A 27,896-nucleotide genomic window follows, 5' to 3' on the forward strand; every position below is an offset into this window, starting at 1 on the left:
ATAAATATTAGTTATTATTAGAGTATAACTGTTGGAATTAGTACACACCAGATTGAAAGGTCATATTTCATTCAATCATTTATCTCAATTTATTTGGTATTGATAACGCCAGACATTGTGCTAGAATCTGGTTGTAAAAGTGCATAAAATTCACCTCTGCTTTCATGGAGTTTGAGTCCTAAGACTCAGACAATAAAGGTAACAGGTTAGATGGTGATTGCATTATGGAGAAGTTAAAAAGTAGGTTGTGTGTGTGTGTGTTCCTGTCGGGTAGTCAGGATTGTGCTCCCTAACATACTGACATTTGGGCAAAGGCTTTAAGGAAGAGAGGGAGAGGCTTTAAGGAATGGGTCCCAGGCATAGTTTTATTTGAAACTACGTCTAAAATTTTCAGGGTAGGAACCATTCTTTCAAGTTTGGTAGCACTGAAAAAAAAAAAAAAAAAAACCAACATATAGGCCTGAAACATGCTGAATTCATATTTAACAGACGTTCAACAGATATTGAAACAGATTGTTAGGTGCTGGATTAGATGTTTTCATTGGCATGGTTAGAACCACAGGTTTCTTTAATTTTTCACCTAAAAAACATTAAACTTTTTGAGCAGATAACACATTCACATGACGCAAACATCAGAGTACTGAAAAGTATTAAATAAAGTCTTTACTTCTCTACCGTCCCTTTCATCACACTTCTCACTGCTCCCAAAAGATAACAACATAGTTTTTCCTTATTCCTTTCAAGGAATTTTAAAAGAAACACATATATAAGCCAATAAATGTTTTACTTAGAGAAAGACACGAAGCATCCAGAAATATCCTCCCAGGAGCTTGTATCAATCCTGTCTTCCTCTTGGTTCTCAAGTTTGGCCACCCATATTCCACTGCGGTCCGGAAGCCTCAAAACCGGAAGTGCCCTGGCGCGGGCGATAGTGAGCCGGAAGTACTGGTAGGCGCCGGAGGCTTTCCCTGAGGTAACAGAGCGTTCGCGAACTTCTTGTTGTCTGTTTCAGAAGCGGCCCTAATTTCTCCGCCATGGGATTTTGTCCTGCGCCGCTGACTGCCTAACCTGGTTTCTGGCTCTGGCTGATGTGGGGTCCGCCTTGCCCCAGTCTGCTGTCAAGTTGTGTCTAGAATCTTCCACGTTGCTGACTTGAGGTTAGCCCTCAGCCTTTGCTTGGGCTTCCCTTCGCTTCTCCTGGAGGCTGTGGGTCAGTAATGTGGGTCTTGGCTCTTCATTACAACCAACCGTCTTGTGTACCTGGTTTTTTGTCTCTGTTAAGCCCTGTATTTGCGTTATGGATGCAGTGTGGTAACATTGGTCATTGTGGCAGAATTTTCGAACAAATCTGACGCTCAAAGCGTGCAGCATTTCCAGCTGTGGGTAACTGACTTTCTTTAGTGGATGTTGTTTCGCAGAATGTTGTCAGTGTAGGGCGAAAATCATTCAAAGCGCAATGAGCTGTCGCCGACGTGTGTGAATCCCCAAGGAAATGTCTTGCCTTTTTAAAATTCTGGTAACTTTGTCCCCTGTGAGGTGCCTTGCACAAGCAAAGTGGAATTTTCCCGGGAATGAAGTGACTCATTTGCTCATCAGGATTAGCCGTGTCGAATTGTTGATTTGAATCATTCATGGCATTGCTTCACTCTTCACACTGCTTTTGGAAATAGTCACTGATAACTCTTAAGGCATTTACGGAAACCTGTATCATCGCTGGCTTCCATTTGGGAAGAAAATGTAAAGATTCCACTAAGAATCTTTCCCTTAGAAGATAAATTGAAATCCTCGAACTTGATTATTTCCTGTTTGTCTCAGTTGTAAATAAATGCCTGTGGTTGTCTTTGGTGCTGCAAAAGAAAAACCCCTTGCTGAACTATTCTAGATTGAAAACCAGCAGATTCTATGAGGGTGGAATTTGCTCTATAATTTAGTTTTTTTTTTGTTTTTTGTTTTTTGACAGGCAGAGTGGACAGTGAGAGAGAGACAGAGAGAAAGGTCTTCCTTTGCCGTTGGTTCATCCTCCAATGGCCGCCACGGCCGGCGCACCACGCTAATCCGATGGCAGGAGCCAGGTACTTCTCCTGGTCTCCCATGGGGTGCAGGGCCCAAGCACCTGGGCCATCCTCCACTGCACTCCCGGGCCACAGCAGAGAGCTGGCCTGGAAGAGGAGCAACCGGGACAGAATCCGGCGCCCCCACCGGGACTAGAACCTGGTGTGCTGGCGCCACAAGGTGGAGGATTAGCCTAGTGAGCCGTGGCGCCGGCTTTATAATTTAGTTTTCTCTAGCCATTTCTTAAGCAATTAGAGTGTTCAGAATAACCTTTCCTGATTTCAGGTGCGGCTTGTGGTAGTTAGCGAATTTTGTAAAAACCTAGATTTCCCATTTGTAAAGTGTGCTAATTTAGTGTGAGGAAATATTTTAATCCTTTTACTACTTCATACCGTGTGCCAGCAAGGAACCTAAATATGGCGTAGTGGCCTAAGCCACCTTGTGGAGTCTGGGCTACTCTGCTTCCCTTCCTGCTTCCTGCTAATGCATCCTGGCAGGCAGCAAATAATGCCACAAGTACTGGGGCCCTTGCCGCCTACATGGAGAACCTGAATGATGTTCCTGGCTCCACGGTCCGATCTGGCCCAGTCCTGGCTGTTATGGGCGTTTGGAGAGTGAACCAGTGGATCAATATGGGTGTGTCTCCCTGCTGTCTGTCACTCTGCATTTCAAGTAGATAAAAATAAAAAGCATATTTTTTAAAAAACCATAGTGCCCACTAGGCGGCAGCATAGTGTTTTTGGTTTGTCTTAATTGTATTGGTGCTGTGATAGTATTATTCTGATAAGTAGATATATATGTCAAATACGTGTTACATGTTAGAACCTGGACTAAATGATTTATGCACATTATCTAATTTAATCCTAAAAAAACAAACCCCAAAGCCTAAGGCATAGGTATTCCCATTATTTGCATGCCACATGAGGAAACTATGGGAAAGAAATTTCCTAAGAATGCAAGGCCAATAACTACATAGCCAGTACCTGATAGAGGTGAGTTGAAACCAAGGTGCTTACCTACTACTTAATGGTAACCAAATTAAAGTTCTTGTAAGTTTGACTAAATTGTGAAGAGCCTGCAGTTAAGATGAGAAATCTTCTTGTGGGTATTCTGAAGGAGGTGAAAATTAAACAGGGGTTTTGCATCATGTGCCTCAAGATGTTTTGGAATACATGGTTTCCAAAAGGCAGTACTTCATATATTCTGTTTCAGGGAGTGCTAGTCTTCTGAGATGCTTAAATTTTTTTTTTTTAAGATTTATTTATTTATCCATTTGAAAGTCAGAGTTACACAGAGAGAGGAGATGCAGAGAGAGAGGTCTTCCGTCCGATGGTTCACTCCCCAGATGGCCGCAACAGCTGGCTGTGCCGATCCAAAGCCAGAAGCCAGGAGCCTCCTCCGGGTCTCCCACATGGGTGCAGGGGCCCAAGGACTTGGGCCATCCTCCACTGCTTTCCCAGGCCATAGCAGAGAGCTGGATCAGAAGAGGAGCAGCTGGGACTAGAACCGGCGCCTACATGATATGCTGGTGCTTCAGGCCAGGGCGCTAAACCGCTGTGCCACAGTGCCGGCCCCGAGATGCTTTAATTTTTAAAAAAGAGTTCTTGTGGCAAGAAATACTCCTGGAATTCATTAAAGATAAAATGTCCTGCAGTAAAGGAACATGTTTAGCCCAATGTCTTTTTGAACTCATAGCATTCTTAACCTTTTTAAACTACAGCTCACATTAAGAAATATATTTTATACACAGGCCAGTATAAATATATCCATATACATCTGAGATAAAATACACATGAGGCAGTCAACTCAAACTTTACCATGAGCAATGTGCTCTTATATTGTATATTTTAGTTTTATCTAACCTAGGCTTTCATTAAAAAAAAAAAAAAAAAATCCCTGGTCAGGACCTATCACATTGATTTCTTAACTCACAAGTAAATCACAGAGTGTATTGTAGGTTTATTGCATTAGACTATGGATTTTAATATTTTTGTGAATTATTAATGGAAGACAGTTTAAGAAATTGTGTAAGGGCTATAGTTGATGGAAGCCATGGATGTCATGGTATGTATTTTTGGTGTCAGATTATGATGTTCTATCAGTTCTGTTAACAGTTGAATGAAAACTTTCTAAATGGGGAATTATTCCTGTTTTTTTTTTTTTTTTTTTTAAGATTTATTTATTTGAAAGGTAGAGTTAACAAAGAGGCAGAGGCAGAACAAGAAGGGGGAGGGTGGAGAGGGAGGGGGGAGGGGGAGGGATCTGCTGGTTCCCTCCCCACGTGGCCTCAATAGCCAGAGCTGAGCTGATCCAAAGCCAGGAACATGGAGCTTCTTCCAGGTCTCCCACGTGGGTGCAGGGACCCAAGCACTGCAGGAGGTGACTTTACCTGCTGTGCCACAGTGCCTGCCCCGGAAATTATTCCTTGTAATAATTCAGGCTAGTAGTGAAGTAAGAGCATAGAATAATTTTGTAGATTAGAATTTCCCAAACCGTGTCTTCTGGGGACTAAATGTTCCCCAGATTTGGTTTGCCTATTATTATGAATTTATGAAATAAAATGTTCCACCATCAATGTAAACTTGAAAACTACGTGTTAAAGTTAAATAAGTTCTAACTATGTTAACAAGACTATTAATCTCTGATGTGGGGTTAGTATGAAACATTTACCGGATTTATTTATGCCTGTTTTTAGCAATATATTTTGTAGATCTTGAGCCCCTTAAAACACACTTTGGGAAGGAATCATATAGATAATTAAGGGAGAAATGTTTTCATTATAATGTACGTATAAGTGAACATTTTATTGTAATTCATGTAATTTTCATAATTTCTTAATTTTATTTGCTAATATTGACTGAGAACTACATCAGAAAGCTGTTGAACTTTCTTAGTTTTCTTATGACCCATGGAAGCTTTCTTTTAATAATAACAAAAACCTTTATGGAATTTTCTGGCACTGATTAATTTCATATAAAATAAGAACTTTCATTTTCAATTTAAGTTCAAAGAAAAATACATTTCTAGTTTTGTTAGAATCAGTTTTTATTAATACAGTTTTATAATTTAGTCTTATTTCATGTTTGGAAAAATATGAAATTTACTTGGAAGTTGCAAGTGTTTCAACAAATCTTTGAAAGATTTTCCTATATATTCTTTATGGTCAAGATTAGTGTTTATGTACTAGATCCAGGTCTCTATTGTATTACTTTAGATTAGTTGAGTCTTGTACCATTAGCAATTCATTTCATGTTATAGTTTCTTTCTTTCTTTCTTTCTTTCTTTCTTTTTTTTTTTTTTTTTTTGACAGGCAGAGTGGACAGTGAGAGAAACAGAGAGAAAGGTCTTCCTTTGCTGTTGGTTCACTCTCCAATGGCCGCCGCGGCCGGCGCGCTGCAGCTGGCGCACCGCACTGATCCGATGGCAGGAGCCAGGTGCTTCTCCTGGTCTCCCACACGGGTGCAGGGCCCAAGGACTTGGGCCATCCTCCACTGCGCTCCCTGGCCACAGCAGAGAGCTGGCCTGGAAGAGGGGCAACCGGGACAGAATCCGGTGCCCCAACCAGGACTAGAACCCGGTATGCCGGCGCTGCAAGGCGGAGAATTAGCCTAGTGAGCCACAGAGCCGGCCGTTATAGTTTCAAAATGCACCTTATGGAGATTATTTATAGTTTTCTTTATACATCTCACCCATTTGTATCTAAAATATTTCTGAATTTCTAAAACTCATGTGAAATCTTCACTCTTTTGATTAAAATGAGAAATTTTACTGTGTATAGAGGATATTTCATATATGTGTGTGTGTGTGTGTGTGTGTGTGTATATACTTTCAAGAAACAAAATGTTGGGCACTGTGGCATAGTGGGTAAAGCCGCTGCCTGCAGTGCCAGCATCGCATATGGGCGCCTGTTCAAATCCTGGCTGCTCCACTTCCCATCCAGCTCTCTGCTATGGCCTGGGAAAGCAGTAGAAGATGGCCCAAGTCCTTGGGCTCCTGCACCCACATGGGAGACCTGGAGGAAGCTCCTGGCTCCTGGCTTTGGATTGGTGCAGCTCTGGCTGTTGCAGCCATCTGGGGAGTGAACCAGCAGATGGAAGACTCTCTGTCTCTTTGTCTCTCTCTCCTTGCCTCTCCCTCTCTGTGTAGCTGTGACTTTCAAGTAAAATAATAAATCTTTTAAAAAATAATTTTTTTAAAGAAGAAAAAATGTCTAATAATTTTGTATAATTTAATACAATATTTGTCAAAGTGTTCACTAATTTCACAATTAGGGCTTAACCGACAGGTATGAGAGTTATGAAAAATAGCATTTATTGTAGCATTATAAATATAGAATTATATGGAATAGTTAATAAGAAATGGAGCAATAGTTGCAAAATACAATAAAGTGCTAATCATATGATCCAGACAGTATATATAGTTCAGAAAAGGAGAATTGTGTGGTGGATTAAAAAAAAAGCTTCATAGAGGGTATGGAACTTGATCTGATATTTAACTGTGTGGGCACTTTACAAAGTTGGTGAAAGGACTGAATTAAAGGATGAGTTTAAATTTTTTTGCAGTATGTATGTTCATAAATGTATTGAAAAACTCTTGTGTGTATGCATTTCAAAATTTTTTTCTTGAAAATAAGCTTTTAAGCCCATTTTCCATGAACTTTTTGAAGTCTTCTTCAAAAATAGGGCAAGGTATTAGGCATTCAGTATGAGAACAGAATGGGTGAAGGTATTAGTTTAAACTGCTTAACAAGGCATAAAAGACCCCAAGACCTGCCTGCTTCTCAAGCCTCATCTCATTCTCTCAGCCTTATGTGTTAGACTCCTATCTCCCTAACCTGGTTTTAGTTTCTCATTTAAAAGGGTGTTTCGTCCATGTATGTCTTTCTCTTATGCTGTTTTTTTTTTTTTTTTTTAAAGATTCATTTATTTACTTGAGAGGCATTGTTAGAGAGGGAGAGACATAGAGAAAGGTCTTCCATCTACTGGTTCACTCCCCAAATGGTTGCATTGGCTGAGGCTGAGCCAATCTGAAGCCAGGAGCTTCTGCCAGGTTTTCCACGCAGGTGCAGGGGCCCAGGGACTTGGGCCATCTTCTACTGCTTTCCCAGGCCATCAGCAGGGAGCTGGATGCCTATCTGGGGTACTGGTGCCTCAGGCTGATGCTTGGTCCCTGCTTATGCTATTTTGCACTCTAAAATGCCCTTCCCTAATTTTTTACTTTTACTAATGTCTTAACTTTGAAGTTTCAGCCCAGAAGTCTGACCTTCTCAACTTGTTCTAGATTTTTCCATGCTGATTGGAAAATACTTCTTTATGCTATCACCATACTTTTTACGTATCTCTACCATTGCACATGATCATATTATAGTTATTTTTGTATATCCATATCTACTGGAGTTCTTTGAGGACAGGATCTATTATTTTTAGAAATAATTACACTGGGGACACTGGCTCAGGGTCTATTTCAAAGTCCTTCTTCATGAACTGTTGTTTTCTGAACTCCTTAATAGCATAAAATCTCTTCTCCACCGGTTAATTACAAATCAGATTTTTAAAAATATTTATTTGAAAGGCAGAGTTAGAGAAAGGGAGAGACAGAGAGATATCTTCCATCTACTGGTTCATTCCCCGAATGACTGTAATCCCTGGGATTTGGCTGGGCTGAAGCCAGGAGACAGGAACTTCTGGATCTCCCATATGGATGACAGGGGCCTATGCATTTGGGTCATCTTCTGTTGCTTTTCCAGGTGCATTAGCAGGGAGCTAGATCTGAAGTGGAGCAGCTGGGACGTGAACTGTGAGCCTATATGAGATGATTCATAGGCATCATAGGCATCACTGCATCATAGGCAGTGGCTTAACCCACTATGCCACAACCCTAGCCCCTATAAATCAAAAAACTTTATAGCTAGAATTTATACTAGACACCATTCAGTGTAATAAGCTATTGCACTTGTAGCTGTTTTTTGATGAAGCAAGATATTTACAGGTTAACAATAAAATAAGTAAACTTAGTTTACCCTTATTTTATAAATGAAGTAAATGAAGTTTGGGTACTATAACTTTGAACTCTGAACACCTAGAGCACCCTTTTTTGTAGTTTAATACATCTTTTATTATTTATTATCAGATATTATCATGTCTGGGATTACAGTTATTTGAATATATACTTTATTCACTTTTCTAAATTATAAATGCCTCAAGAGTAAAGTCCATTAACTCAAATTCGTTTCACCTGGCAGTTCCTTTCTTTTTTTTTCTAAGATTTTATTTATTTGAAAGAGTTACAGAGGGAGGTCAAGACAGGTCTTTCATCCACTAGTTCACTCCCCAGATGGCCGCAATGGCCAGAGCTAAGCCGATCGGGAGCCAGGAGCTTCTTCTAGGTCTCCCACGTGGGTGCAGGAGCCCAAGCACTTGGGCCATCTTCTACTGCTTTCCCAGGCCATAGCAGAAAGCTGGATGGGAAGTGGAGCAGCCAGGACTAGAACCGGTGCCCATAAGGGACGCCGGCGCTTTAGTCCAGAGCTTTAACCCACTGTGCCACAGCGCCAGCCCCTGGTAATTTCTTGAACAGAAAAAATTATTTACTTTTACCATACTCATTATTATCTCTATATAAGAAATCTACTTTTAAAAAATACATATGTGGACACCTTTCCATATCCTTCATTATATAGTTGTACCTTTCTTGGTCTTTTCCAGATTTGTGGTATCCATCACAGTTAACAGGAAATATTCTGATTGCACATGCTAACTTTGTTGACTCATGGTTTCCAGCTATCTCTCTCCCATCTCTTCCCAAGAATATGAATGATCTATTCAATCAGTGCAGTGCCAGTGCAGCAGATATTGAGTGCTTGCCTCTTGTAAATTATATTTGGCAATATGAGGATACAAAAAGGAGTAAAACTTGGCTATTGGTAATGAACTTAAAATATAATGGCCAGGCCAACACTGCTAATACAACACAGAATATGGGTGCAAATATAATCACAATTTTGGCACTTGTACTATATGTGGGCATAAAAGATCTTTTGATTCTTTGTTTTTAGAGGGGGTAAACTTTAAGGAATGTAACATTGATAATACTATCAGATTACAAGGAGTCTTGGGGCCAGTGCTGTGGCGCAGCGAGTTAACGCCCTGGCCTGAAGCACCGGCATCCCATATGGGTGCTGGTTCGAGACCTGGCTGCTCCACTTCCAGTCCAGCTCTCTGCTGTGGCCTGGGAAGGCAGTAGAGGATGGCCCAAGTCCTTGGGCCCCTGTACCCACTTGGGAGACCCGGAAGGAGCTCCTGGCTTCGGATCAGCTCAGCTCCTGCCGTTGTAGCCAATTGGGGAGTGAACCAGCAGATGGAAGACTCTCTCTCACTCTGCCTCTCCTCTCTCTGCGTAACTCTGACTTTAAAATAAATAAATAAATCTTTAAAAAAAGGAGTTTCGGGGCTGGTGCTGTGGCTCACTTGGTTAATCCTCCGCCTGCAGTGCCGGCATCCCATATGGGCACCAGGTTCTAGTCCCGGTTCCTCCTCTTCCAGTCTAGCTCTCTGCTTGTGGCCCAGGAGGGCAGTGGAGGATGGCCCAAGCGCTTGGGCCCTGCACTTGCATGGGAGATCAGGAAGAGGCACCTGGATCCTGGCTTCAGACCAGTGCAGCGCCAGCCGTAGTAGCCATTTGGGGCGTGAACCAATGGAAGGAAGACCTTTCTCTCTGTTTCTCTCTCTCACTATCTGTAACTCTACCTATCAAATAAATAAAAAATTAAAAAAAGGAGTTTTGATGGAGTTAACAGAGATTGCCAATGATCTTGTAGTGCTCTAAGATCTCAACATTACTATTAAATATTTTTAGATCATGTTTTATAATTTTTTCTCAACTTTTATCAGTCTACACATATACTAGCTTGTATGTAATTAGTGTCTGTAGTTTTGCACAAAGCTTCACTTTGTTGTAACATATTTCATTCAAATTTAATATTTAAATAGCATATTCATATTACATATGAAGAAGATATGCTTATAAGACTGACTTGGCATTCAGTTCAAGTTATAAGAGTATTCCTCAGAATAATAGGCAATATGATGAAACCAACTTATAGAGTAACTTACGAAAAAAATGAAATTATAGTTCTTTAACAGAATTTTTTGGGAAAATGTTTTAATTACGGAAAAATAAAATTGTTTTTTATATTTGTAAAGCTACTACTGACAATTTTTTTTATTCTTTGAATGTTTTAGCTAATGTCAAAGCCTACCAATTGTTATTATGTGAAATGATAGTGTGAAATTGATGCTGTTATAGTATAACAATAAGGATGTGACTCATGTATTTTATGTACACATGCATTCAACTGTAGTGACAAATGGCTTCATGCTGTGTGATTAAATGCATATTAGTGTTTGCCCTAGGCATTTGATTATTACCATCTTTACTTCATTACATTACCACACTGTATGGCCATATAATTTATAAGATAATACACACATCACTTTGTTGCTGATAGGAATTATTCTGTTTTATGGATGGTGTCCTTTAATTTTGCCTTTCATGGATTATAAAATTGGTTAATATCTGCTGAAGTGAATCACTGGAGAAGCAAATAAAGATGTTGGCCTCAGGTCACAGTGTCATTTGTGATACTGGCAAAATCTTACAGGCTCATTTATCCCTGTACATGATTGATAACAGCATGGGTTAAATGGAGAAAGCTTTGCTTCCATTAAAGGATCATCATGAATGAAGACCTCCCACTTAAAAGTCAGGCATGATGAGGAGACAAGAGACTATCTACAGGTCAAATTAAATAACTTAAATAATTTAAGTAGAATGACAGTGTAATTTGTCCATTCTGTGTTATTACTCTGACCCCTATCAGGATTATAGGCTAACTTACTTTCCATTGTAAAGTATTTAAGATGTAATTTTTAATAAATACCTTTAAAGATATAAAAGCCTTTATAGCTTTTAAATTGTGGTAAAATACAGATTTTTATTATGTGCTTTTGAAAAGAGCATTTTTAAAAGAAACTACACTGCTTTAAAACATAAAATCAGTAATATGTTGAGTGTTGAGGTAATGCTTTAAGCATTTCATAATATATTGGCTTTCTTTTTAAATTGAAATAATTATTACAAATATAAAACATATTTTAAATAAATATGAGTGTCAAAATTATAATTTTATTATGAGTTACTGTGGATAAAATTATTTACATGAGTATATTAGTAACGATTTGAAATCAAATGTTAAAAATGTAGTCAGCATTTTTTAATGGCTACTTTCCTATATGGAATCATTGAGTTTATTAAAATTATGGTTCATAATAAGGAAAGGAATATACATTTTAATAAACTTCTACAATAAAAGCAGTATTAAAACAACATATTTCAATATATTACTCATATTGAAATACAGTAAAATGTATTTTTTGGAGGCTTCAAATTAAAAATAACATGTCTCTTAGATGACCAAGATGGTCTGCATTATATATATATAAGCATTCTGATTTCTTCTTTGCTGGCTTTGAACTCCTACTGTAGCTGGGACTTTTCATGTATTACCTTGTTTAATCATCATATACTGTAAAATAAGTATCGTTATCCTTGTCATATAGATCAGGAAACTGAAATACAGAGAGATCACACAGCTGGTAAGAAGAGGTAGAATTTTAACTAGCATCTCTTCTGGGTTTTGTTATAGCAGTCTATAGAAATGCATATGTCGGCCGGTGCCGCGGCTCACTAGGCTAATCCTCCGCCTAGCGGCGCCGGCACACCGGGTTCTAGTCCCGGTCGGGGCGCTGGATTCTGTCCCGGTTGCCCCTCTTCCAGGCCAGCCCTCTGCTGTGGCCAGGGAGTGCAGTGGAGGATGGCCCAGGTGCTTGGGCCCTGCACCCCATGGGAGACCAGGAAAAGCACCTGGCTCCTGGCTCCTGCCATCGGATCAGCGCGGTGCGCCGGCCGCGGCAGCCATTGGAGGGTGAACCAACGGCAAAGGAAGACCTTTCTCTCTGTCTCTCTCTCTCTCACTGTCCACTCTGCCTGTCCAAAAAAAAAAAAAAAAAAAAAAAAAGAAATGCATATGTCTTTTTCAAAAGCATATGACAAAATGTGTTTCACTGCAAAACTTGAAAACCAGTGGATTTCTTACTTTATCAAGCTATCTCTGACAGTATTGTAGAATTTGGGAGGGGAGGGCGGTACTGGCATTGTGGTACAGCAGATTAAGCCATAGTTTCTGACACCAGTTCCGGTCTAGCTCCCTGCTAATGCACTTGGGAAAGCAGTGGAAGATGACGCAAGTATTTAGGACCCTGCCACCCAAGTGAGAGACCTGGATAAAGTTCCTGGCTTCTGGCTTTGACCTGGCCTACCTTGGCCATTGTGGCCATTTGGGGAGTAAGCTAGTGGATGAAAGATCTGTCAGTCTCTCTCTGTAACTCTGCCTTTCAAATAAATAAATATATCTTTCTTTATTTTTTAAAAACAACTCTTTTATAAAAGGCCAAGACAGGCCAGCTCCGTGGCTCACTTGGCTAATCTTCTGCCTGTGGTGCGGGCACCCCAGGTTCTAGTCCTGGTTGGGGTGCCAGGTACTAGTCCCGGTAGCTCCTCTTCCAGTCCAGCTCTCTGCCGTGGCCTGGGAGGGCTGTGGAGGATGGCCCAAGTGCTTAGGCCCTGCACCCGCATGGGAGACCAGGAGGAAGTACCTGGCTCTTGGCTTCAGATTGGCGCAACGCCATCCGTAGCGGCCATTAGGGGAGTGAACCAGCGGAAGGAAGACCTTTCTGTCTCTCTCACTGGCTATAACTCTACCTGTCAAGAAAAAAAAAAAAAAAAAAAAGGCCAAGACAGAGGAAGTAAGTTTCCATCTACTGGTTTATCCTAAGTGATCCATGATGGCCAATGTTGAGCCAGGCAAAAACCAAAAGCTGGAAACTGAATCTAGGACTCCCACATAGATGACAGAGATCCAACAATTTAAGCCATTATCTGCTGCCTGCCTTGGTCCACTTTAGCAAGAAACTGGAATCGGGAGTCAGAGCTGGGACTTGAACCAAGGTATTTTAGTATGAGACGCTAGCCTCTCAACCAATATCTTAACTGCTAGGCCAAATGCTTGTCCTGTAAAAATTTTTTGACAGCGACCCACAGTAAGAAATAACATTTTACGTTTTGATTTAGTATACATACATGTATTTACATTTACATAAAATTTTAAAAATGTATAAAATTCACTATTTGTGAAATTACTATTATTTTCTAATTTAATCTACTCTGTTCTGTTGTATTTCACTATAAGAAATGCTACTTACAGTTTACTTGATTTCATATGTGTATAAGGGCTTTGTACCAACTTAAAACATGCTAGTTTTCCTCTCCATTTTAAAAGTTATACACACACACACACACACACACACACACTTGGTAGAAAAGCAGATAGAGGGGCTTGCATTGTGGTGTCCTGGGTAAAGCTGCCACCTGTGATACAGGAATACTGGTTTGAGTCCCAGATGCTCTGCTTCTGATCCAGCTCCCTGCTAATGGCCTGGCAGAAGCAGTGGAAGATGGGCCCATGCCACCCATATAGGAGATCCTGATGAAGCTACTGACTCCTGCATTTGGCCTGGCCCATCCCTGGCTGTGGCAGCCATCTGGGGACTGAACCAGTAGATGGAAGATCTCTGTCTCTTCTTCTTTCTCTGTAATTCTGATTTTCAGATAAATAAATGTTTTTAAAAAGGGAGAATGAAGGGGATAAAATCTTATTTCGTGTTTTACAAGACTTACTCAGAAAAACAAAGAATTCTGCTATTTCATCCTCTCCGGAGCAACTACATTAAACTATTTTAGCTAATTTTTCAGAAATTTACTTTCACATCTCTAAATAATGTGCTTATCATTGGTCTTGATTTTTCATTTTTACACATTATCTAATGCTTTCTGTAATTGAAATTGAGGATTTAGCTTTCTTTCATCATTTGCCATTCTCATATAATTATATCATAATTTTTTTTTTTTTTTGGACAGGCAGAGTGGACAGTGAGAAAGAGAGAGAGAGAGAGAAAGGTCTTCCTTTTCCATTGGTTCACCCTGCAATGGCCACTGCTGCTGGTGCACCACACTGATCCGAAGCCAGGAGCTAGGTGCCATCCTCCACTGCACTCCCAGGCCACAGCAGAGAGCTGGACTGGAAGAGGAGCAACTGGGATAGAATCCGGTGCCCCGACTGGGACTAGAACCCGGTGTGCCGGCACCACGGGCGGAGGATTAGCCTATTGAGACACGGTGCCGGCTGTATCATACTCTTGATTGTTTTAGTGTTTAGTTATATGATTGTGACTATATAAATGCTATTTCCATCTGAATCATTGTAGTTTGCTATGATTACTTACCTCTTCAGATTGTCTTTTTTCTCATTGTCTATTTTTAAATGTATTCATTACTAATTCAACTCAGACTTTTGTATAAAACTCTTATTAGTTAAAAATAGTTGGGGAGTTGGTGTTGTGGTGCAGCAGGTTAAGCTGCCACCCGTGACACTAACATCTCATATGAGCACCAGTTTGAGTCCCAGCTGCTCCACTTCTTTTAGTTAGTTAGTTATTTGAAAGGCAGAATTAGAGGGAGAGACAGAGAGAGATATCTTCCATCTGCTGGTTCATTCCCCAATGGCCACAACTGTCAGGACTGGGCCAGTAGCTTTTTCCAGGCCTCTCACATGGGTTTCAGGGGCTCAAGCACCAGGGCTATTTTCCACCAGGGCTATTTCCAGGCCATTATGTTTCAGGTGGTGGCTTAACCCTCTTTGCCACAATGCTGGCCCCAGACGCTCCACTTCTGATCCAGCTGGGAAAGCAGCAAAAGATGTCCTGAGGGGTGGTGCTGTGGTGTAGTGGGTAAAGCGGCCCTATGCAGTGCCATCATCCCATATGGGCACTGGTTCATGTCCTGGCTGTTCCTCTTCTGATCCAGATCTCTGCTGTGGCCTAGGGAAATCAGTAGAAGTTGGCACAAGTGCTTGGGCCCTTGAACCTGCATGGGAGACCCAGAAGAAGCTCCTGGCTCCTGGCTTCAGATTGACCCATCTCCAGCCATTGCAACCAATTGGGGAGTGAACTACTGGATGGAAGTCTGTCTGTCTCTTTCTCTCTGCCTCTCCTCTCTGTAACTCTGCCTTTCAAATAAATAAATGAATAAATCTTCTAAAAAAAGAGATGTCCCTAGTGCTTGGGTTCCTGCTACCCATATGGGAGACCTGGATGAAGCTCCTGGCTTCCTTCTGGTTCAGCTCAGGCCATTGTGGCCATTTGGAGAGTGAACCAACAGATGGAGGATCTGCCCCCACCCCCAACTCTGCTTTTTAAATAAATAAATAAATCTTAATAAAATAAAAGTTTCATCATAATGAGGAAATTGCTACAAGAGCACATTAAAACATTCCAATCTGGACTGATTTCCCTCTTTCTGCTGCTCAAGTATCATCTTGGGATACTCCCTCACCATTCCAGGGTTCCTTTCCTCTCTTTTTTTGTGTAGGATCACTGTATATAGAATGTGTCCCTCCAAAATTCATGTGTTAAAACCTAATTGCCAATATGATGTTACTTGGAGGTGTGGCCTTTAAGAGTTGATTAGGTCTTGAGGGCTGAGCCCTCATGAATGAGATTATTGCCCTCATAAGAAAGATTCTAGAGAGCTCACTCACCTCTTATACCATGTGAGGATACAGCAAAAAGATAGCTGTCTGTGAACTAGGAACTCGTATCTCATCAGACACCAAATCTACCAGCACTTTGATATAGGACTTCTCAGCCTCCAGAACTATGGGAAATAAATTTCTATTTTTAAAATAATTTCTGTTATTTATAAGTGACCTAGTCTATGATATTTTGCTATAGCAGCCTGAATAGACTTAGACAAGTATCCCCTATTTCCTGGAACACATGCCTTCCACTTGTTTCGAGAAATACTTGGGTAGCTCCCTTAGAAAGGGTGCATTTAAGGTAAATTCCTTTTTTTAAAAAAATATTTTGCTTATTTGAAAGTCACAGAGAGAGGAAGACACAGAGATAGAGGGGAGAGAGAGATCAATCTTCCATCTGCTGGTTCACTCCCTAAATGACTGCAATGGCCAGAACTGGGCCAGCCACAGCCAGGAGCTTCTTCCAGGTCTTCCACGTGGGTGGCACAGGCCCAGGCCATCTTTTGCTGCCTTCTTAGGTGCATTAACAGGGAGCTGAATTGGAAGTGGAGCAGCAGATATTTGAACCAGTGCTTATATGGGATGTGGGTGTCCAGGTGAGTGGCGTAACTGCTGTTCCACAACACTAGCCCAGGTAAATTCTTTGGGATTCTTTGTGTCTGAAAATATCTTTTATCTTCACACTTGTCATGACTGGTAAAATTCCAATCCAGTAATCATTTTCCCTAATAATTATGGACTTAGTTTCCTTTTATTAATCCAAAAATTGCTCTGGTGTAAATTTTGATCCTGATGTTTTGGGACTGCTGGATCATGATGTCATTAGATGGCTGGGTCCACGTTCTTGTCTCTGAGACAGGAAAAAATTTGAGGATGAGATGGAGGTAAAGGTATGCAGAGAAACAATATTTATTTGCATGTCAAGTGAAAGTACATACTTGAGAGGCAGTGTAGATATTCTCATGAGTGAATTGTATTCAGCAAGGTATGGGATGGTCCCTTGGTGTGATCTGTAGGTACAAGGAGTAGTGTCTGGGGTGGAGTTTAGTTGGAGATTCATATGCAGGGAGTGGGGTTTGGGTTGGGGTTTGAGTAGCACCCATTTCCTTGACCCTTCTTTGGAAATCTCAGAAATGTTGTAGTGTCAGGTGCATGATGGGAATAGGAGTGTGAGCCATTGTAATATTATTACAGTGATATAGTTAGCTAAAGGACATTGTGGGAACACAGCTGGCAGTCATTGGTTATTTTTGGCTGATGCTAGTTCTAAGTGGTAGTTTTACAGGAGCTATAGTTTTCCAGTTTTCTACTACCTTGGAAAGGGGGGGATTTGGGTGGTACAGGTGGGCCTGGTAACCTAATAAGCATCTTCTTACTATCTACCCCCTTGTGTACATCACTTTGTATAGATTCTGTTTTTCTTTGTGTGTGTTTTTAAATTTTATTTAAGGTGTACAAACTTCATGCATTTCATATATACAAATTTAGGAACATAGTGATTCTACCCCACCCTCTCTTCCGCCAGTTATTAACATGATCTGTCTTGGTGATGGCACCTGAAGGGCTTCTTTACTATGCAGTCATATTTCTTAGTTCTGGGAAAATTGACTTTGAAAATTTTTGATTTCTTGTCTACTTACTCTTTTCACTCTTTTTGGGCCTTCTAGGGTACAGTTATTGGATCTTCTGGATTAGTTCTCTAATTTTCTAATTATTTTTCTTGACTTTTATATTTGAATTTTTAAATAAAAGATTTATTTATTTGAAATTCAGAGTTACAGAGAGAGAGGGAAAGACATCTTCCATCCATTGGTTCATCCTCCAGATGGCTGCAAGGGACAGGGCTGGGCCAGGCTGAAGCCAGAAGCCAGAAACAGGGGCTCAAGCACCTGGGCCATGTTCCACCACTTTCCCAGGAACCTAGATTGGGGAGGGAGCTGCTTGGACTCAAACTGGTACCCATAGGGAATGCTGATGTTGTAGGAGGCAGTTTTAATCTGCTACATCACAAAGCTAGAACCTTGGCCTTTTTTTTTTTTTTTTAAGCATTTTGTTTCTTTTTGCAAAATTGCAACTTTGTCTTCAAGCCTTCTATTGAATTTTTCATTTCTACTATCTTAATTGTTAAAATAACTGTTTCTGGGGCCAGTGCTGTGGTACAGTGGGTTAAGCTGCCATCTGCAGTGCTGGCATCCTATATGTGTGCTGGTTTGTGTTCTGGCTGTTCCGCTTCCAATCCAGTTCCCTTCTAATGTGCCTGGGAAAGCATCGGAGGATGGTTCAAGTCCTTGGGCCCCTGCACCCACGTGGGAGAAGAAGCTCTTGGCTCCTAGCTGCAGCCTGGCCCAGTCCAGGCTGTTGCAGCCATTTTGGGGTGAAACAGTGGATGAAAGATCTCTGTCTCTCTTTCCCCCCTCCCCCTCCAACTCCCTCCCAACTACCTTTTCTCTCTGTGTAAAACTCTTTTAAATTAAAAAATAAAACAAAATCTTAAAAAGTAACTTTCTGTGTATCTTTTATGGTGAGATCTTTTTTTTCCCCATAGATATAATATATACTATTAGGAATGTTCATGGTTTTTCGTTTGGAAAAATTTCCTTCTGTTTAATCTTTGCTTCCTGTGTTTTGGTTGTCTTTGGTCTTTGAAATTGGATACTTTCACTCAAATGTCTGTTGTTCTTTAGCTCTCTGTCCTGTGTTTAAGAATGGGGCATCAAAAAATAAACTGGAAGCTGTGTGTGTATGGGGAGGGCTTTTTGACTCTGGTTGTCATTTTTGGGTTATCTGACTAGAAAATCTTGTGAAGAAACTCTTGCTGTCACATTATTTGTATCGTTTTTTCTTAGCCTGGTCAAATTCCCTAGAAAATACACTTCTAATCTGGTGCCTGAAGAATTTTCTGTCAGCAGGTCTGAGAGCCCTTTGGGGAGGTAGGCTGGTAGGATTGAGATGTCACATATCACAGCATCTGGTGCACTTTGCACTACAGCATTGCTCTAATTGGTAATTGATTAGTATTTGTATAGAGCAAAAGGGCCAGCAGACTGGAACTCCATGTGGGTCTCACATGGCAGGGTCCAGGCACTTGGACTATATCATCTGCTGGCTCCCAGGATGCCCTTACTAAGAAGCTGGATTGAAGCATGACTTGAACCAGGTACTCGGATATGGCATGTGAGCTTTCCAAGTAGCAGGATGCAGGAGCCACAAGTCGCCAGCCTCTTGTATCTGTCTTTTTGATTATAGTGTGTCAGTCCATTTTTCCAATATCTTACCTTGAAAAATTTCAAAACTTATTAGAAGAATTCAAATACTACTACAATCAACACCTTTATAATCATTACCTAAATAAGCTCCATTTATTTTGTGTCTTTCTATAGTTTTTTTTAAAGGTTTATTTACTTATTTGAAGGTCAGGATTACAGAGAGAGAGGGAGATACACACACACACACAAACACACACATACACACATGGTGGGGGGGGGGAGGGAGAGAGAATATCATCAGCTGGTTCACTCCCCAAATGGCTGCAACAGCTAGGGCTGGGCCAGGCTGAAATCAGGAGCCAGGAGGTTCTTCCAGGTCTCCCATGTGGATACAGGGGCCCACACATTAGGGCCATCTTTGGTTGCTTTTTGAGGCACATCAGCAGGGACCTAGATTGGAAGTGGAGCAGCTGGGACTGAAACTGGCACCCATATGGGATGTTGGAGCTGCAGCTGCTGGCTTAATCTGCTGTGCCACAGTGCTGGCCCCTGTCTATAGTTTTTTTTTTTTTTTTTTTTTTTTTTGACAGAGTGGATAGTGAGAGAGAGAGACAGAGAGAAAGGTCTTCCTTTTGCCGTTGGTTCACCCTCCAATGGCCGCCACGGCTGGCGCGCTGCGGCTGGCGCACCGTGCTGATCCGAAGGCAGGAGCCAGGTACTTCTCCTGGTCTCCCATGGGGTGCAGGGCCCAAGCACCTGGGCCATCCTCCACTGCCTTCCCGGGCCACAGCAGAGAGCTGGCCTGGAAGAGGGGCGACCGGGACTAGAACCCGGTGTGCCGGCACCGCAAGGTGGAGGATTAGCCTATTGAGCTGCGGCGCCGGCCTATAGTTTTTTAAAATTGAACTCATTGATGGGTTGGCACTGTGGCATAGTGGGTAAAGCCGCCACTTACAGTGCTGGCATCCCATGTGGGTGCCGGTTCGCCCAGCTGCTCCATTTCCAATCCAGCTCTCTGCTATGGCCTGGGAAAGCAGCAGAAGATGGCCCAACTGCTCGGGTCCCTGCACCCATGTGAGAGACCTGGAAGAATCTCTAGGCTCCTGGCTTTGAATCGGCGCAGCTCTGGCCATGGTGGTCATTTGAGGAGTGAACCAGCAGATGGAAGACCTCTCTCTCTCGGGTTCTCTGTATCTCTGCCTTTCAAATAAATAAAAATCTTTTTAAAAAATTGAACCTGTTGAAAATAATTAGTAAACATCAAATTTCACTCTGAAATGTGTAAGTATACATCTTAAAAGCAATAAAGACAGGGATATTCTCCTTCATAATCATCCAAGAAATCTGATAGTGATTTGGGAATGTAATCTACCCTACTGAACATTCAGGTTTTCCCCTTTGTCCTGCAAATAGCTATTAATTTTTTTTAAGTCTAGACCTATTCAAAGTTCATGCATTGTATTTGAAGTAATATCTTTTTGTTGTCCCTTAATCTAGAATAGTATCCTAGCTTAAAAAAATGATAGAACCCTTGTCTATACTCTTGAGGAACAGCATTTTTTTTTTAACTTACTACTTACTGAATTCTTTATTTAGTGAAGGGTTAATCTTGTGATTATAATGTAAATTGTAAATTGAAAGTCTATAAAAATTAAAAGAAAAATAAGGAAGGAGGGAGGGTAGGATGGGAATTACTATTATGCTCTTAAAACTATATATATGAGGCCAGCGCCGTAGCTCAATAGGCTAATCCTCTGCTTTGCGGCGCTGGCACACCGGGTTCTAGTCCCGGTCAGGGTGCCAGATTCTGTCCCGGTTGCCCCTCTTCCAGGCCAGCTCTCTGCTGTGGCCAGGGAGTGCAGTGGAGGATGGCCCAAGTCCTTGGGCCCTGCACCCCATGGGAGACCAGGAGAAGCACCTGGCTCCTGCCTTCGGATCAGCGAGGTATGCTGGCCGCGGTGGCCATTGGAGAGTGAACCAACGGCAAAGGATGACCTTTGTCTCTCTCTCTCACTGTCCACTCTGCCTGTCCAAAAAAAAAAAAAAAACTATATATATGAAATGCATGAATTTTTTTCCTTTTTTTTTTTTTTTAAGATTTATTTATTTGAGAGGCAGAGTTACAGAGAAGGGGAGACAGAGAGATGTCTTCCATCGGCTGGTTCACTCACCCAATGGCTGCAAATGCTGGAGCTGGGCCTTTCTGAAGCCAGGAGCCAGGAGCTTCCTCTGGATCTCCCATGTGGGTACAGGGGCCAAGCACTTGTCCCATCCTCTACTGCTTTTCCATACCATCAGCAGGGAGCTGGATTGGAAGTGGAGCAGCCGGGATATGAAACAGCGCCCATATGGGATGCTGGTACTGCAGGTGGAGGCCTAACCTACTGTTTCACAGTGCCAGCCCCTGTTCCATTTCTATAAATAAAAAAGAAGAAAAATCAATAAAAATGATACTAATGTGTTACTTTTAAGAATAGAGCACTCAAGATTACCAGACGTTTGAAAAAAACATGAAACAGAAGAAAACTGAACAGGGAAAAAAAAAACTCATAGAATAGTATTAGTACAGAAAAGCAGAAAAAAAATCAAAACAAAAAAATTGAGTCTATGACTGCATAAAAATCACCCCCAACTCAATGGCTTGCAACATCTCAGTGATTATTTTACTTCTCATAATTTTGAGAGTTTGTTGGGTTGTTTAACTGCTTGTCTTGCATAGGCTCATTTTTGCAACCATGTTAAATGTGTAGACTGAGGAGTGGGCTCAGCTGGAACATTTGGCATGGCTGGGAAGCTTCTCTCCATGTAGTCTTTTTTTCTGATCTGCCTTGTGTTATATTGGCATGACATGGCAGGTTGAGAGCAGCATTCTAGGGAAGGCTTCAAAACTAATCTTAAGGTAATCCCAGTCTGAGGGGAATGAAGAAATAGATTCCACCTTTGGAAAGGTGACCTTATCACATTTCAAATGGCATGACAGGTGGAATTTGTTGCCACTGAGCAATTTACCAGTTTACCTGTTTTACATTTCTCACACCAGCAAAATATGCTCTCTCTCATCCCAAGACTTCAAAAATCTCAACCCAAAACACTTGCAGATTCAAAGTCCAGGATCACTTGATCTATATCCATATCCAGTTTGAATGTGGTTGAAGGTGAATTGGCAGTAGTTTGTCAGATATATTTCCTCTTGATCCAGAGATCTGCGAGTTGAAAAAATTAGCTGCTTCTCACACATCCAATATGCAGTGATGAGGCAGGGACAGGATCACAGCAAAGAACACTTCCATTCAAAAAGTGAATTATTGTGAGAAGGAGAGAGAGAATGAGATAGTTAAATTAATTACTAGGAAGTGAATATAGTCAAAATATATATTCAGGAATAACAGGATAGGGCAGGTCTTTGGTCCAGTGGTTAAGATGTTGCTTGTGATGCTGGCATTCCATACTGTAGTCTCTGGGTTCAAGTCCTGGCTCTGATTCCCTTTCAGCTTCCTGCTAATGTGTACCCTCAAAGGCATCTGGTGATGGCTCAAGCATTTGGGTTCCTGCTACTCACCTTTCAGACTTGGAATGAGTTGTAGGCTCCTGGATTTGGCCTGGCCCTTCCCTGGTTTTTGTGGGCATATGGGGTGAGAACTAGCAGATGGAAGATCTCTCCCTTTCTCTCTGCCTCTCAAATAAAACAAATAAAAAAATAAAAATAATAGAATAACTACATTATTTAGAAGTAATTTAGTAAGTATCATATGACACAGCCAAAGCAACTGAAAGTAGCTGTCAATGGGAAGAAGTAGTGGAGAATTATAGGCTGGATAATTTCTATGTCTGCTTATTAACTATTTTTTATTTTATTTATTTTCTTTGAGAAAAAGTTTTACTATTAATTCTCATAATACAACTATTTGAGGACAGAGAAGTTAGTGCACAGTGACTCCTGTTATTAATTGTTAAATTAACAAAGACCACATGAGGCTCTTGACATGAGCTGCCTAGGCTATGGCTATGGTTATCTAATTTTTTTTAAGAAAGCTTTTATTTAATAAAATTTCTCTAATAAATAGGTTTTCTGTGTCTTCATCACTCAAGTTAGGTAGGTTGTATGTTTCCAGGAATCTATCCATTTCTTCTAGGTTTCTTCTATGATATGTTGGCAGACAGCTCTTTGTAGTAATTTCTGATGATTATTTTTATTTCTGTGGTGTTTGTTGTTACATGTGGGGAGCAACTCAGACTAGACTGTTACTGGAATTAAGACTTATTCTATGCATCTGCTCTCCCACAATATGGCGCTGGGAGAGGAGGAAACAGCTCTACACAGCTGCCTCCAGTTCAACCAATAAACAGCAGGACCTGCTCCTGATTGGAGGAGAGCAGCGTACTCGGCGTGTGGGTAGCAGAGTTGGGATTGGTGGAAGAGGACTATAAAGGAGGAGAGAGACAACATGCACCAGGAACATCTAAGGGGAACATCTATCTGAAGGAACACCTGTGCAGCCCCCGAGAGAGCCTGCCAGCGGTGTGCCGCTCCCCCGCGGAAGTGGGGAAAGTGGCAGGGGGAACCGCCCTTCCACGGAGGTGGAAGGGTCAGTAGCCAACCCGGGAAGAACCAGCAGCAAACCCGGGGAGGGCCGAGCAGACAAAAGAACAGCACAGGGTCCTGTGTCGTTCCTCCACGAAGATGGGGAGCGACATAATGGTGCCGTGACTCGGATATGAAGCCTAGGCAGGGTTTAGTGTCGTTCCTCCACAAAGAGGGGGAGCGACATAATGGTGCCCTGACTCGGATAGGAAACCTAGGCAGGGTTCAGTGTCGCTCCTCCACGAAGACGGGGAGTGACATAATGGTGCCATGACTCGGATAGGAAACCTAGGCAGGGTCTTGTGTCGTTCCTCCGCGAAGAGGGGGAGCGACATAATGGTGCCGTGACTCAGATAGGAAACCTAGGAGGGAAGAAGCGGGAAGAAGTGGGAAAATACCGGAGAGAGAGACTAGCAAAGAGCCTAGGGAAAAGCCGGACGGAAAAGGTGCTGGAAGAAGCTATCGAAAGCCTAGGCATAGACTTGGATACGGACTGTGGGAAAGAAGTTAGGATTGGACGTTAGGGTTGAAAGCGAAAGTGAAACCTAGAAGAAACTTAGACTTGGATACGGACTGTGGGGAGAAGCCAGGAGAAATGAGAGGGGAATGTTGTTGGAAGAAAAGTTAGGGAAACATACCGGGTAGAGAAAAATATGTTAGGGAGAATGAAGCCGCGGGGGCAGGCTGAGGCGGAGACGTAAGCCAGGTTGGAATTCTTCAAGTCAGCCCGGGGAGCAAAAGGCGAAAAGCTAAAACCAGAGGCGGAGACGTGGGCCAGGTTGGAATCCGTCAGATTAGCCCGGGGAGCAAAAGACGGGAAGCCAAACCGAAAGGTGCAGACGTGAGCTAGGTTGAATTCGCCAGGTTAGCCCGGGGAACTTAGACTGAATACCGGTGGCGGAAACGTAAGCTAGGCTGTGTGATTCGCAGAAGCCGCCGCGTGCAGAGAGAGCGCGTGGGGCACAAACGGGGAGAGTGCACGGGGCGCGAGTAGGAAACGCGGGGCTAGTGCGAAGGCCGTGGTGCGGGCGCGAAGGGGCGCGGAGACCGCGGAGCGCGAAGCCGGGAAGCCTCCGCGGGGCGAGGCGCCGAGAAGCCGCCTGGGGCGGGCGCCGGGAAACCGCGGGGATAAGAGAAACAGAATAGAAGTAAAATGAGAGTAATAGGAATGCTAGCAGATAGAAGTAAAATAGGAGAAATAGGAATGCCCGGAGGTAGAGAAATAGAGAAAAATAAGGCCTCCCCACAACATGGCAATGAGAGAGCTTGGATTCGGTCTGCCTGATTAGTAAGACGATAAGCACCTGCTGGCGGCTAGCAGCTTACCCGCTGCAGGTCACCGAAGACAGGCACATTATCAACACCAATAAGTCTCCCCACAATACGGCAATGAGAAGGCTTGGATTCGGTTTGCCTGATTGGTAGGGCTTGTAAGCACCTGCAGGCAGTTCTAGCAGAGCAGAGCATGCGCTGCAGGGCACCAAACACAGGCACGCATCAGCGCCTAAAAACCTCCTCACAACATGGCGAAGAGAGGACCCGGACTCGGTTTGCCTGATTGGTAGGGCTTGTAAGCACCTGTGGGCAACTTCAGCAAGCAGAGCAGAGTGTGTGCTGCGGGGCACCGAAGACAGGCGCGTATCAACGCCAAAAAATAAAAAGAAAGGGGGATCTGTGGGGAGCAACTCGGACTAGACTGTTACTGGAATTAAGACTTATTCTATGCATCTGCTCTCCCACAATATGGTGCTGGGAGAGGAGGAAACAGCTTCTACACAGCTGCCTCCAGTTCAACCAATAAACAGCAGGACCTGCTCCTGATTGGAGGAGAGCAGCGTACTCGGCGTGTGGGTAGCAGAGTTGGGATTGGTGGAAGAGGACTATAAAGGAGGAGAGAGACAACATGCACCAGGAACATCTAAGGGGAACATCTATCTGAAGGAACACCTGTGCAGTCCCCGAGAGAGCCTGCCAGCGGTGTGCCGCTCCCCCGCGGAAGTGGGGAAAGTGGCAGGGGGAACCGCCCTTCCACGGAGGTGGAAGGGTCAGTAGCCAACCCGGGAAGCACCAGCAGCAAACCCGGGGAGGGCCGAGCAGACAAAAGAACAGCGCAGAGTCCTGTGTCGTTCCTCCACGAAGACGGGGAGCGACAGTTACATTTCCTTTTTCATCTCTAATTTTATTGATTTGGGTCTTCTCTCTCCTTTTTTTGGTTGATTGAGCCAATGGTGTGTCAGTTTTGTTTATTTTTTCAAAAAAAACAGCTCTTCATTTTGCTGATCTTTTGTATTGTTTCTTTGGTTTCAATTTTATTGATTTCTTCTCTAATTTAATTATTTCTTTTCTCTTACTAGTTTTGGGGTTAGTTTGCTGTTTTTTTTTTTTTTTCTCCTAGATCCTTGAGATGCATTGATAGCTCATTTATTTGGTGCCTTTCCACTTTCTTGATGTAGGCACCAATTGCTATAAACTTTCTTCTTACCACTGCTTTTGCTGTATCTCATAAGCTTTGATATGTTGTATAGTCATCTTCATTTGTTTCCCAAAATTTTTTGATTTCTCTTTTGATTTCTTCTATGATGCACTGTTCATTCAGGAGCATGTTGTTCAGTCTCCACATCTTTGCATATGTTCTAGAGATTCCTGAGTTGTTGATTTCCAGCTTCATTCCCTAGTGGTCCAAAAAGATGCATGATATGATTTCAATTTTTTTTAAGTTTGCTGAGACTTACTTTATGGCCTAGCATGTGTTCAATACTAGAGAAAGTTTCATGCATTGGTGAGAAGAATGTGTATTCTGCAACTGTAGAATGGAAAGTTCTGCAGATATCTGTTAGGTCTGTTTGCTCTGTATTGTTGATTAAATCTGCTGTTACTTGATTTTCTGTCTGTTGATCTGTCCATGCTGAAAGTGGGGTGTTGAAGTCCCTCATTACTATTGTGTTGGAGTCTATGTCTCCCTTTTGATCCCTTAACATTTCTTTTAAATACCCAAGTGCCATGTAATTAAGTGCATATATGTTTATAATAGTTACATCTTCCTCTTTAATTGATCCCTTAATCATTACATAGTGTCCTTCTTTGTCACTTTTAACAATTTTTGTGTTAAAGTCTATTTTGTCTGATACTAGGATGGCTACACCAGCTGTGTTTTGGTTTCTGTTAGCATGGAATATCTTTTTCCATTCTTTCACTTTCAGGCTGTGAATATCTGTTGATGAGATGTGTTTCTTGTAGGCAGAAACAAAAAAGGGGGGGGTTTGTTTAATCCGTTCAGCTAGTCTGTGTGCTTTAACTGGAGAGTTGAGGCTATTTACATTCAAAGTGACTATTGATAAGTAACAACTTTGCCCTGCCATTTTTCCAAAACTATTCCTATTTTTTACTTTGGATTTCATTTGAACTTTTACTGAAAAGTTTTCTTCCTTTACCTTCTTTGATAGTTATGACTTGTTTCTGTGTGTAGCACATTCTTAAGCATCTTTTGTAGGGCTGAACAGGTGGTGACAAATTCTTTCATTTTCTGTTTGTTATGGAAGGTCTTTATTTCACCTTTGTTCATAAATGAGCGCTTTGCAGGGTACAGTATTTTGGGTTGACATTTTTTTTTTCTCTTAAGACATGGAATATATCTTGCCATTCTCTCCTACCCTGTACAGTTTCTGATGAGAAGTGTGCTGGGGTCTAATTGGAGTTCCTCTGAAGGTAATCTGGCATTTTTGTTTTGCACATTTTTGAATCTTTTCTTTATGTTTTACTGTGGTGAGTTTGATTACAATGTGTCATAGTGAAGATCTTTTCTGGTCATGTCTATTAGAAGTTCTATATGCTTCCTGTACTTGGATGTCCCTTTCTTTCTCCAAATTAAGGAAGTTTTTTTGATATTATTTTACTAAAAAGGCCTTCTAATCCTTTCTTTCCATGCCTTCAGGAACTTCTAGAACTTGTATGTTGGGTCACTTGATAGTATCTTTTAGATTCCCAACAATGTTTTTTAGTTTTCTAATTTCCTCCTCTTGTTTTTGTTTTGACTGTATAATTTCCTGTGCATTGTCTTCTAAGTCTGATATTCTTTCTTCTGCTTCATTGATTCTGTTGTTAAGGCTTTCCACTGCATGTTTTATTTTTTTCTATTGACTTTTTCATTTCATTTTGATTTCTCTTTAAGCTCTCTATTTTATGGGAGAAATTTTCTTTCATGTCCTGTATGGATTTCAGTAGTTTGTGCATTTGCTTCTGATTTCTTCTGTGTAATCTTATGATCAATTTTTTGAATGCTATTTCTTGCATTTCTTCCATCTCATCATCTTCACAATCTAATATTGAAGTGTTATGTTCTTTTAGGGGC

General features: G+C 41.8%; 1 protein-coding gene across 4 annotated transcripts in view; it reads left to right on the forward strand.

The window, feature by feature from the left end:
• Positions 1-699: 699 nt before the first annotated feature.
• Positions 700-27,896, forward strand: part of CCDC73 (coiled-coil domain containing 73) — a 154,902-nt gene continuing 127,705 nt past the window's right edge. For 2 of the 4 annotated variants that reach the window (XM_089309802.1, XM_089309807.1), the window contains exon 1: positions 703-973. The gene's annotated coding sequence lies outside the window, so the exon portion shown is untranslated. Of the gene's footprint in view, positions 1,211-27,896 lie in introns of all 4 variants that reach the window. The other 2 variants (XM_089309806.1, XM_089309814.1) reach the window with 2 other exon arrangements.

This window comes from Oryctolagus cuniculus, chromosome 1 (assembly GCF_051225735.1).
Source record: "Oryctolagus cuniculus isolate XC-2025 breed Fujian yellow rabbit chromosome 1, ASM5122573v1, whole genome shotgun sequence".
Lineage (NCBI taxonomy): Eukaryota > Metazoa > Chordata > Mammalia > Lagomorpha > Leporidae > Oryctolagus > Oryctolagus cuniculus.